The 12,893-nt window shown below is 37.4% G+C and overlaps 1 protein-coding gene across 1 annotated transcript in view; it reads right to left on the bottom strand.

Moving 5' to 3' along the window:
* The window catches only part of furinb (furin (paired basic amino acid cleaving enzyme) b), an 82,823-nt gene that overhangs the window by 42,848 nt on the left and 27,082 nt on the right, over positions 1-12,893 (bottom strand). The window lies entirely within an intron of this gene.

Genomic DNA, 12,893 nt, shown 5'->3' with positions numbered 1-12,893 from the left:
TTTTGAAGAGATATGTTTGGTAATTGTACCTGAATTAATCGAAAATTAATTTGCTACATTTCAGATTAATATATTTGTTTTCCTTAAAATTTTATTTAAAAGTAACTTAAACACTTTGCAGTTTGAATGATGTCCTGTTTAAACAAAATGACGGAGTATGTTTTTATGTTTCCACTGTTCGATCGCGCCCGCGCCTCACACACACACACACACACACACACACACACACACACACACACACACACACACACACATAAGTAAACACTTTGCGACTTTTCGATCACGCCCGTGCCTCTCTCTCTCTCTCGCTCTCTCTCTCTCTCACACACACACAACATATTCCAGCATTGCAATCTTTACATCGCAGCCTGCTTCAGAGCTAAGGCAGAGCAACAGATTAGGTGTCCCTAAAGAACCCGCTTATCTAACAGTAGTTCCGCATTACATTAATTAATTTGCACACAAGTTTTATTTATTTTTATACCGTGTATTCTCTGTGTAAATTTATGCACCGAACGTGACGCCCCTACCGTTTCGGGTCAATACGAATACATGTACCGTTCCACCCCTCACACACACACACACACACACACACACACACACACACACACACACACACACACACACACACACACACACACACACACACACACACACACACTTAGAGCAGAGCTGCAGGTTCAGCCACACACATTTATTTCTTATAGTCCTACAAAACACGCAACAGATCCAAAAACACAGATACACACCCTAAAAAAATCTTCCCACTGAGGGACAAATTATGTGAAAATTATGAAAGGTGGCTTCAGGTACTTTTTGCACACAAAACAGAGCAAAATACACAGTTTGAAATGTGAGGAAAGCAAAGGGGATGGATAAGTGCAAAGATATGCCTTTCTTTCAATAATCCACAGAAGCTGTGATTTTGTTGTGCTTTGGCTCAATAAAGCATCACACAGAAGCAAAAATTTCACTGTATCTGGACCGCCACACACTGATGTGTGGGATCCGGCACTCAGCAGGGCAGCTCATAACCCTGGGTACTTTGAGCTTGTGTGTGCGTATGTGAGAGAATCATGCCTCTATCATTACTCATCTTGTTCTGTTCCCAGTAGAACACTGAAAGCAACTTCTAGATGGCCGAATACCCACACACTTCTTTCAGAAGTGACGTCAATGAATAGATCCTGCACTATATAGTCAAGTGTCTCCTTCCTAAAATGACATTCATTTATCAAAATGCTTCCCTGCTGGGCTTCTGTTCCCCTGATGCTTCACTGCAGATGGCTCTCTCAGTTTCCTTTGCCGTCTCCGTCTCTCTCTCTCACTCCATGTCCTCGTGATCAATAACATGACCTCTGCTGCCATCATCTACTTGTCTCGCTGAAACTACAGAGGTGTCCCCTGGGATCACACGAGGACAGAAATGCTTTCCGGCAGGCAGGACTCAGCAGGACTCAGCGTGAGCGTCTGAAGTGCTAAATTGGGTAGGGTCTTGCCCGGTGTTCTGGAACTTCTCAGAAAAGAAAAATCACTGATCTCATTAATATCTCAGCTGTTTATCCTAGACAGCAGTGAGAACAAAACAAATAGAGACTTTTGCTAAACTGTCTCTTGAAAAGATCTCAACAATGTCACAAACTGTGCCAGCTGCTGCCTGCAATCTAAAATCAGTAATTTCAATAATAATAAAATTCTCATTAAGAAAATTATGTGAGCTTTGATATTTATTTTTATGTTATAGCTCTATACTCCTACTTTATGTCAACGAGTGTTTGCTGAGCTGCTGAATGTACAGTGCCACAGCAAAACAAATTATATTTGATCTGACTTATGAGTTTGCAGACTGATTTGAATGTGATGAGATAAACAGATCGGGGCACCACGAAAATAATAAACAAAAACACATGCAATCTTCAGAATGCAAATACAAACATACAACATAGCCAGTGTAGTCCAATTCAGGAACAAATGACCCTTATGAACCAGTTCCTTCAATAAAATCCTTCAAAAACATTCACAAAGTTTAAGTTTGGTTTGAATCTACTGACAATTTGTCTCCCTGAATTCTTCAGGGTGGTAACAGAATTAGTAATTAAATATAAAAATAAATTTAAATAAATATTAAATAAACATATAATGACTTAAAAATTTGTAGTATCTAGTTAGTATCTCATCCAATTTTAAAAGTTATTACTCCTCAAGTAATTGTATGATAAACATCCTTGCTAAAGTTACGTAACAGCTCCATTAAGGCCATGTGTCCACCAAAGCGATTTGCATATTTTCAGTTGAAACGCTTTGCTTGTTATGATACGGAATATCCGCGAAAGTGTTACTAGTATCTAATTTCAAACATATTTTGTTTCTGTGTTGATTCTACATTAAAATGTCGATACAATGTAACGTATTTTCTCTGGCTTTTGTTTTAAATCATTTTGTTCCGTTATTATGCTTGTTGTTGTCATCTGTTGACGTTGTACAAGTAGAATGTGGCGGTTGGTTGGTGTGGCATTTGTCCTGCCCCTCCTCCACTGTGATTGGACAGTTGTGTAAAAAGTGACAGTGATGAGCGCTGCGTTTTACCCAAAGTAATACATTCTTCAACTCTCGGCGACCTGTAAAAAAACAGTGAGATTCACCTAGGTATCGCGATTTTTCTTTTTTCAATGATTTTAAAATCGATTTTTTTTTATTACAGAATCTATATTAATTCAAATTAAATTACTTTATTTTTGTGTTTACTTGTAGATGAGGTTGACAGAAGTTAGCCACTTTCGTTCCAACAGAGGATGAAATGTGTCATTATCTTTGAGTGTTGAGTGACGTAATATAAGTGGACGCGACGTGACTGAAAGCACTGAAAAGCCCTCGCACTACTCGTATGCTGAGAGAGAGATAAGACAATAGAGCTGCACAATTCATCTTTAAAAGACTGTGATCTCGATTCAAACACCCAGGTGATCTTTCAATTCGTCTGTCTTTTAAACTTTGACAAAATCATATCGCAACATTCAAATCTGTGTTGGCGCTGCCGCTGACCTGGAGAGAGTAGTCATGAAACAGCTTCACAGTCTTTTCAACCTCATAGTATCATTATTTCTGTGATACAAGATGTTTAAAGTTCAAATATGAACACTGATGTCTACGATAGAGATCAGAATAGAGTAAATCAGCTTTTGATAGAAACTTGGCGCTTAACTCATTTATCGATTACATTGTTTCAAGTGACTGTTAAAAAATGTATTTGTTATTGAATCATTTATTAAAGAGGATGTAGTACTGTATGATGCTTCTGAAATAAGTCAATTGTTTTTGTAAATATGACTCATCTTAAACATCATGTACAGTCAGTATAAGTGTATGATTTATCTTTTCCCCATGGTCTAGTGTTAAAACAAAAAACAAAATTCACAATAAATTGCAATATCGAATCGCAATACTTTTAGAATCACAATTCTTTAAAAAAAAAAATCGCAATACATATCATATCGGCCCCCAAGTATCGTGATAGTATCGAATTGGGAGATCCGTGTATCGTCCCAGCCCTACAATTCACACAACACTCTACCTCTTTTCACTCTCGTTTTATAATTTATCAATCACAGTTATTCTCTTACACCTATAATACGATTTTAATACTACTTCTGTGTGTATACAGTAAGTGTGTTTGTGAGCACATTCTAGCATGTTTGTGTGTGAGAGAGAAAAGTGACAGGGAAGGATAAAGATGGAAGCAAAAAGAGAGATGGAGAGAAAGCTGGATAACATTTAACTTTGATCTACAGAAGAAGTTAAAGTGAACATCATTACTCTCTTTGGCCTGATGTGCAAGTATATAATTCATAACCTCACAGACCAGAGATCTGAAAGATTCACTGCTTTCAGCTCACTGCTCTCAGAGACAATTCCTCTGGACATGACACATACGGAGAAACTGTGCCTTTATTAGACCTAAAGATGGTGAGGTCGCTTTTACTGGCAGCCTGCTAGCACAGCACACCAAGAGTTATTGGAAGGTTCACACATAGAAATGTCTGTGAAGTGAGGCATACATGTTACCACAGTGCTTTACTGCTGTAATTATTGCATCCTGTAAAAATAATGTAAACTTTTACAAGGGTCATATTCCACACTTTTGAACCAGTTTTTGTTAGTCAACTTTTCTGGTTCTTTCATGGCCATTTTCCACACTCTCTCTAATCTTCGGACCTAAACAGGATGTTAAAGGGAAAAAAAATGTGTTTTTCATATGAGCTAAATCTTTCATTTAGACTATCAAATGCAGCTTATTTTGGTCATGAGCTGCCTACTTGTACATGAAGAGAACATTTCAGTAATTTAAAGGGTCAAACACAATTACTTTTGCTTAAGTGTCATTTTGGGTGGGTTTATATGAAATAGATGAAAACACAAAGAAAATGAGAAAATAAATAAATCATCTTGAGAAAAGGTCATCTAGAGAAAATAAATAAATAAATAAATACATTTCAAATAATGGCATATCCCTCTCATCCCATGAACGGTTGTACAAATAACAATGAAAGAAAAACATAAAGAGCAGAAATGAATGTAGACTTTTGTCCGAAAGTAACAAGTAGAAGTTTTATACAGACAAAGAAAAAATGTAAAATACAGTGTCGATCGTGGTTGTGTTTGCTCAGTACTACTTGCATCAAACAAAAGATTTGACGCATCCAACCTGACAAACTTATTTTTTTCCCAGAAAATTATATTAAATCAGCAACATACCTTTTAAACACCCCTACTATCAGAAGCTGCATGAAGCCAGTCATCAGAGATTACATTTTTTTCCCCCCCAAAAGTCTAACTGGCTTTAGCTACACCGGCAATTTAATTTTCAATTCTCCAAACAGTTGCACCACTGCCAAATTAATCATTATGATCACAACTTGCAATAATTGTGTTAATTAGATCATTGTTTATGCCTGAATTAAATAATCTAACTGCATGATTTGTATTATATTAGAACTGTACAATTTTGACATATGGACACAGTCACGTCTAGGGCTGTGCAAAAATATCGCTACAGCTATCGCGATACTTTTTTTTTTTAAATCATGTTTTAAACAAATTTAAAATCCCTCTGTGTTAAACGACCTCCTCAGTTCCTGTAGATCAATGACTCGCTGTCTTAAACGCTAACAGTTGCCCGTCATTTACATTCATACGGCCAATGTCTCAGACGTAAGAGGGAGCGAGCAATGGCGGAAAATATAAGAGCGCCTCCAGCTTGCAGAGCCGACCTGTGGGTGCACTTTCTTTTTAAAATAAGTCAAGGAGTAATGAATTAGATTAAAGAAATACTAGTTGTAAGCTTTGCCAGGCTACACAAAAATATTCAGAAAACCAACTCAGATTAAATGGTGGCACTTCAACTACAGCCGAAATCGGTTGATTCAAGGCAAACTACTGGATAATAACACCAACAAGCTTCCGTCTACCTCAGCTGTGCAAAGAACATAATCGAGTCGGTGGTGCATTTCATTTGTAAGGATTTGCGGCCGTATAGTGTTGTTGAAAACCCCGGCTTAAGGCATATGGTCAACACTATGGATGCGCGCTGTGATCCCCACTCGGACTCGAAGATGAGTTTTCAAAATATCAAATATCAAAAAATTGTTTTCAGCATAGTAGAGCATAAGTGTAACGCTGCAGGTTGAAGCAGGGAAGGATGCAGGATCTACTTGCAGCAGCTTTTATTTAAACAAACTCTAACAATCATAAACTGGATCACAAGAAACAAGAACAGAACAGAACAACTGAACAGAACAACAGAACAACCAAACATAACGCAACAACGACAGACAAGGAACAGACTGAAACACAGGGCTTAAATACACAGAACAGATCAGGGAAACGAGACACAGCTGGGACAAATTAACCCATAATGACTAATCAACAAGAAAAACAACAAAAGACTACAAAACATGGCACAGAACAGGAAATAACACAAGTCCACACACGACGAGGGGCACACAAAACAGGAATCATGACAATAAGTCACCTTTATTTATATAGTCTAGCGCTTTTTACAAAACAGCAGCTCTGGAGAAAACAGTGATTTCATCGATCAGCTCAGTTCAGTTCTCATATAATGGTGTCAATGCAGGCAGAGCAATAATATTGTTAAATATAAAGCATAGGCTACTGACTACACAATATGCACTTCATATATTTCAGTGTGTTCACTGTTCAGTGACACTGTGCAATGCAAATAGCTTTGCTAATAAATTGGAGAGGAAGTTATTATTTAGTTATCAATATAATGTGATATATACCAGAATACCTCAGGTGGTACACAGCAAGTTGTATTTTCACCTCTATTACTTAAAAAAAAAAAAAGTATTGCAATATATCGCAATATATTGTGATGTATCGTATCGTGACACATCTATCGTGACCCCCTATGCCAATATCCAGCCCTAGTCACCTCTGATAGCAGATTACTCTAAAATGGTAAATGTAGAAACATGCATTTTTTTGTAAAGCTGCTTTGAAAAGACATGCATTTTGAAAGGCGCTATACAAATAAATGAGAATTTTGCACCCTCAAGCATTCTTTTATTATTATAAGAATAATTATTTTTCTATCACCTGCTTAAAATTGATTTTCAGGGGCGCAGTCCTCATTTCCAGTCTCATGTTTAGAAAGTCATGAGATATTTTTATTGAATTAGGCCACTGATGTAACCAGCAAAACCAAACAGAACGCCAAATCTCATCTGAAAAACATGTGACAGCTATTGATCATGTTACTCACTGCCATCAATGGTACAGTTGCATAATTGGTTTACATAATACCACAAATCAATAAAAATCAATTTTTCATAATTGCAATCGCAGTAAGTGGTAATGAATGGATTCATGTTGGATGCAGGGACGTGTGGGGAAAAAAACTATTCTGGGAAATCATCTTAACAGCCTTTGCTGCCCCACTTGGCTCCAAAGTAAGCGATGGAGCCACTGACATTGCCCCTGATGTTCTACAGCTAAATTCAATTCAGAGAAGACAGAACACCTTACGAATACAGAACTGAAGCAGAAATGGCCTTCGATCAATAGGAATCTTATCAAGCATCCTTTTCAAATCCCATTTTTTGGGAGAATGAATGGAGTCAAGGCCCAGGTGAGGGACAGAGAAGGATATTGGCAGTTTATCCGTGGTTTCTGTTCTTTGGATTCTGATGGATTCTGATTCAGTCTAAACCCAGGCCTGCCTGTATAACTCACTCTTCCTCTTCTTTTTCTGAATCAGTTTCTGGTTCAAACATATATGACTAAAATAAACCAATATCTGTGTCTGTATTTGTGAAATAACTGTAGCGAGCACATCCACAACTTTTAATACCACGATGATGCCCTTTGATTGACATTGAATGATGATGTTTAATAAGGATTGTGTTTAATTAACCGAGAAGTGTGTGTGTTTGTGTGTGACAAATCCAGCAAGACTGCAGCATCAAATTCAAGAGGATCCATATAGTTGAATCATAAGTTTTAAACCTCCCAGAGGGCTGAAGAATATGTTCAACTAAATTAGTATACGCTGCATATTTCCTCAGGTCGATGATGCATAGGATATGAATCTGCTGGCAGTGTTTCATACGTTTTTCGCCTTAAAAATGAAACACTCTTTTACACACATTCAGATCTAAGAGTTGCTTTACAGTGGCTGACAGGGATGATGGAGCAGTATTTCTGTCCTACCTCCGCAGTCAAGAAGGATAACATTAATCTAACTGCGATGAGAGACCTTTTTCAACCATGGACGTTTTCTTTGATAATATTAAATTTTTTAGAATAAAATGAAGGAAGAAGGAAGAAGGAAGGGCAGAAATAGAGAGGGAGTGGAGTGCAATGAAAGCACATAAGTGTGTGATATCTAGTAGAGGTCTTCATGGAGGACCCGAGACCCTTGGAACCTATTTTAAATGGTCAGCCGGGTCCGGGTCGGGTCCCAATCTATTACTTCGGGTCCCGGGGAACATTGTGTGTAATACCCGAGTCGATTGGAGAAAACCCGGCCGTAATCATAAGATAAGATATACTTTATTGTCCCCGAAGGGAAATTTGTTTTGGACTCCATTCCGCAGTTTTTACAAAGACAACACAAAATACAAAATACAAAGAATAAACGTCTCTCAACACATGTTCTCATATACATTAATATACAAATACCTGTCTGATAACCGACTGCTCATAAAAAACTCACAATGTAGTGTTTCAATCGTGGAAAGACGTCAGTAAATCAGCTTGTAAACAATGTCATGTAGCGTCACATTTAGCCTACCCCAGAAAAACCATATCCAGTGACCATAAACTCGTTAGTCAGCTAGAAAAATTAACTATTTAGTATTAACTAATTAGCTAGAAAAGAGGAGCATTTTGCTAAATATATGCACCATATTACATATTCATTATAATGTTTAATGTTCTTCAATTTTTAATGCATGTTTGAATAAATCTGGCAAGTTTTTATGACAGCCACCATTTAAATGTTTATATTTCATATAATTTTATTATTCTAAAAATAAATAAAAGTCTAATTTAAGTGTTTGTATACAAATCAGTTAATTTGTAACTTCAATATTATAGTAGGCTAATGAAGCCTAGTAGCCTACAACTGACTCCCATAGTTTACAGCATTAGTTAAGAGATTTGTTTTCCTTGAAAAAATTTGCCATGTATTGTACCAGATATCCAAAATAATCAATATTGAATCGAATCGAATCGAATTGCAAGCTTGTGAATCGAAATCGAATCGAATTGTGAAATTTGTGTCAATACCCAGCCCTACAAATAAGTAATGCTAACGTCAGCGGCCAATGCACTGAACGAGCAATCGTTATTATACTTCAAAAGGGTTTGCCCTTTTGAAGTATAATAACGATTGTTCGTTCAGTCGAAGTTATCATATTATGTGAGTTGACTCAAGATACAAAAGTGCAAAACTGAAAAGTCGCATTTGTCATCCGACACCGAGACACCAAGTGGACTTCTGAAGCTGGAATAATGAGTGGATTAAGCATGCTCTTTCAATCGGAATAACATGGATGGAACTTTCTTGGGAAGGATTATTGTAATGCATCACATTCAGGCACAAGGGAGAAGGCTACAAACATTAGGTACTGTAAGACAAAAAATGTTATAATCGCAACTAGATTATTGACTTGTTAATAGCAATTTGCTATGGAATATGATCAGGCCCAGTCGGGTCTGTGTCTTCCTGTATAATGGTCACGGTGCACTTTAAAAATTAAACATGGACAATCTTAAAAAATGACTGTAACAAAGGTGGCAGTAATTTATCTCCCCTGCTGAGTGACTTTTTTCTTGGGGCCAGATTTTCACATATTTCCACATTCCTTAACTGACACAGAGGGATATGTAGTCATCTAATGTCACCGTATGCTATATCCACCGATGCTTTACCTCTCTCATGCCTTTTCTCTGATTTCTCTTCCACAGTGGGAATGTGCGATATGGTACAATAAACCACTATAAATGCAAAATTGAGATTGAATTGAGTGAATGACCTCAGGAGTTAATAAATAACACATGGATTAAGACTGCATTATATCTAACAATTAGAATATTGGAGAATACTTCCAAAACAAACCTGAAGCTGTTTTTGCCCATACAATGGATACCACTATATGGACAAAAACAAAACAGAGACATTAAAAAAAATCATTTACAGGTTTAAATTAGATCTTCAATGTGGTTTCAAGCTTTTGGACCACACTGCATGATGTTATAGACCAAATCAATAATTTAAAAACACAGTGCCAAAGCCCAAATGCTTGCTTATATAATATTCCTCAGTCAAGGCCAACAGATCAGTTCAACAGAAGTCATATTAGCAGACTCGCAATATCAAAAAACCTTTTGCACAGCCACAGTAACAACACGCCATTTATTTCTCTCGCTCTCTCACTCTCTTTCACACACGCAGAATCTAAACCTTACTTTTCTTTTCAACAGTCCATACCCTTTTTCTGTTTCTGCAGTCATGTTGTTTCTATTCTGTTTCCCTGAAAGACACACGCACACACACTCGCTCCAGTCTATATCCCCACAGACTGTGAGTCAACACGTACGCCGCACATTCGCTCCTTCTCCACCAGTCTATTTTCTTCCCTTTCCTCCACCTCTCTTTCTCTACCCAAATCTCACTCGTCTCCGTGTTGAAGAAATCAAATCATCAGGTGTGCCGTGTGACAACAGCAAAATTCTCATTTGATAATGACTTTCCTGGGAGTAAAAAAAGAAAAGAAGATTTGAGGCTATCAGAAAAAGTCACGGTGGCTTTAACCCTCACCTGACCACAGATCAGATGACTGGTGTTGGCGATCGTTACCGAGATGAAATTCCATTTCACCTAATCATCACTGTCATTTTACGCAATCAGTACAGCAGCCGGGATTGATTGGTTATCCATTACAGAGACACCCCAAGATCCTCAATGTCATTGTGCGCACAACGTGAACGCACGTCAGTTTGAGAACAAATGGATGGGAATTTCATATGGGCTAAAATTGGATGCAAATCAGTCAACGATGAAAATCCATGACTGGAGAGTTAATTTACGTCAACGAAAACATGTTTGAATTATTCAGACTATAACATTTTATAGCTCCAAGAGAGAAAACATTCTTATACCTCAAGGGCAACCAGGCAGTCCAAGGTCACAAGAAACACCTCACAATCAAAAGGCAAATGACTGTCTGAAGCCAAAAAGAGAGAGGCAGACAGAATGATACAGTCACAAAGTCAGACTGCTGCCGAGAGGAAAGGGGTCATTACCTGGGAAACGGAGACAGAACTAATGACACAGAGAAAGGCATTCCAAGTTTGGAGCGCACACACACACACACACACACACCTAACCAAAAACACATGTACACACAGACACACGGACAAAACGAGAGATCATTAGCACTCTGCTCAGCTCCACTCAGATGTGAGGGAGTTTCAGATGCGCACAAACACACACACACACACACACACACACACACACACGTTAATCTCTCAATGTATTATTCATAAGAAGTCGTTATTACTGTCATTAAAATCTGCCTTTGATTCATTGAAATGATCAGTGGGAACTGTGAGATCAGTCTTCTAGACCCCTACTGAAAGGGTGACTGAACTAATCTGGTAAAACAACTCATTATATACCATCAGGGGTTTCCATGTGATAGGACAATCACACGGCATCGCTCCAAGCTAACGGTTCATCAGAGCTTGCGTTTATCAATAGGTTTCGGTTTCTGAAAAAACATCAAGGACATCAAGTTGAAGGACATTTCAATGAATAAAGGTACAAAAACCTTTCATACGAGCAACACTGATTTTGTGGTAGACTGATTTAGTTTTTTTGATGGCCGATGCCGATATCAACATTTATATCTAGCAACAGATTAGACAAAATAGTTAAACAGAGATCATAACTAATGAAGACACTGTGTTCTCAGCGCCATCAAAATAAAAGTCCTGCTCCCAACACATCGGCCAAACAGAAAAGGTGATGCTGAAATGTAATAAATACCAAATCGACCACTACACTGATTCATACAGACTACCGTTTAAAAGTTTGGGGTCTGTGATTTTTTTCTAAAGAAATTAATACTTAAATTCAGCAAGGATGCATTAAAGGTGCAATAGGTGATTCTCCAAAGAATAGATTTTTTAATAATGCTGGTTGAAAATCTCTTCATATCCTGATAGCAATCACTATGTTACGCAGTCTAAATGTATTTTTATAAATATAGCCTATTATCGTCTGAAGAAGGCGTAGGACCTTTAAATCATTTAATTCGGTCCGAATGGCGATTTGCAGGGACGTTGGGATCGTATGCTTTCAATGCTAGCAGGCTAAAGTTAGCATTTACCAGATCACCTACTGCACTTTTAAATTGAAGTGACAGTAAAGATATTTATAATGTCTTCTATTTCAATAAAGTTGGCTATTCAATTTAAAATAAATGCTGTTCTTTTGAACCTTCTATTCATCAAATAATCTTGAAAGGAGCACAACTCTTTTTAACACTGATAATTATCAGTAAATCAGAAAATCAGCCTATTAGAATGATTTATGAAGGATCATGTAACACTGAAGACTGGAGTAATGGTTTCTAAAAAAAATCAGCTTTGCCATCACATCACAGTAATAAAATACATTTAAAGAAAACAGATATTTTAAATTGAAATGATATTTCACAATAATTGCAGCCTTGGTGAGCATAAGAGACATCTTAAAAACCTTACTTACCACAAAATTTGAATAGCAGTGAAGAAAAACATAATAAATGTCAAATTCGCTTCATTATTTTAATTATCTATTTTATTCTTTATTTAGCATTTGTACACTATTTTTTCTGCCTTTTTGTGAAAGAAGCTCTCTACATTAGTAAAGACATAAAAGGTCTTATTAAAGGGAAAACATTTTTCATCTAAAAGCAGAGCACAGAAAAGGCAATCAAACATTCCACAAGCGTTGTACACAGGAATAGCCTGCACAACAAAACCATGCTGATCTATTGATCTGACCTATAGTGGAATCTGGCATCTGCTAATCACTCCTGTTTGCAACAGCATTTTCATACTGATCTAGGTGCTGCTTTCAGTCCTCAAATCCAGTTGTAAGCCAGTGTAAGGCAGATGACAACCAGCACTAAAGGGATATCGTCGCTCCCTTGAGCAGGTCAGAGTTGCAGTGAAGAGGTGAGAGAATGCTAAGCTCTCCTGAATGAATCAGTGTTCTTTTTTCATTTCATGAAGCAATTGCTTCCAGCTTTCTCTCTTCCTCTCACACACCACCGAGGCTGACAGACAGAGATTTACACCATTCTGATGGTGACTAATGA

The sequence above is a fragment of the Squalius cephalus genome (genome assembly GCF_949319135.1).
Source record: "Squalius cephalus genome assembly, chromosome: 23".
NCBI classification, from domain to species: Eukaryota; Metazoa; Chordata; class Actinopteri; order Cypriniformes; family Leuciscidae; genus Squalius; species Squalius cephalus.
This window is presented reverse-complemented; position numbering and strand designations above follow the sequence as displayed.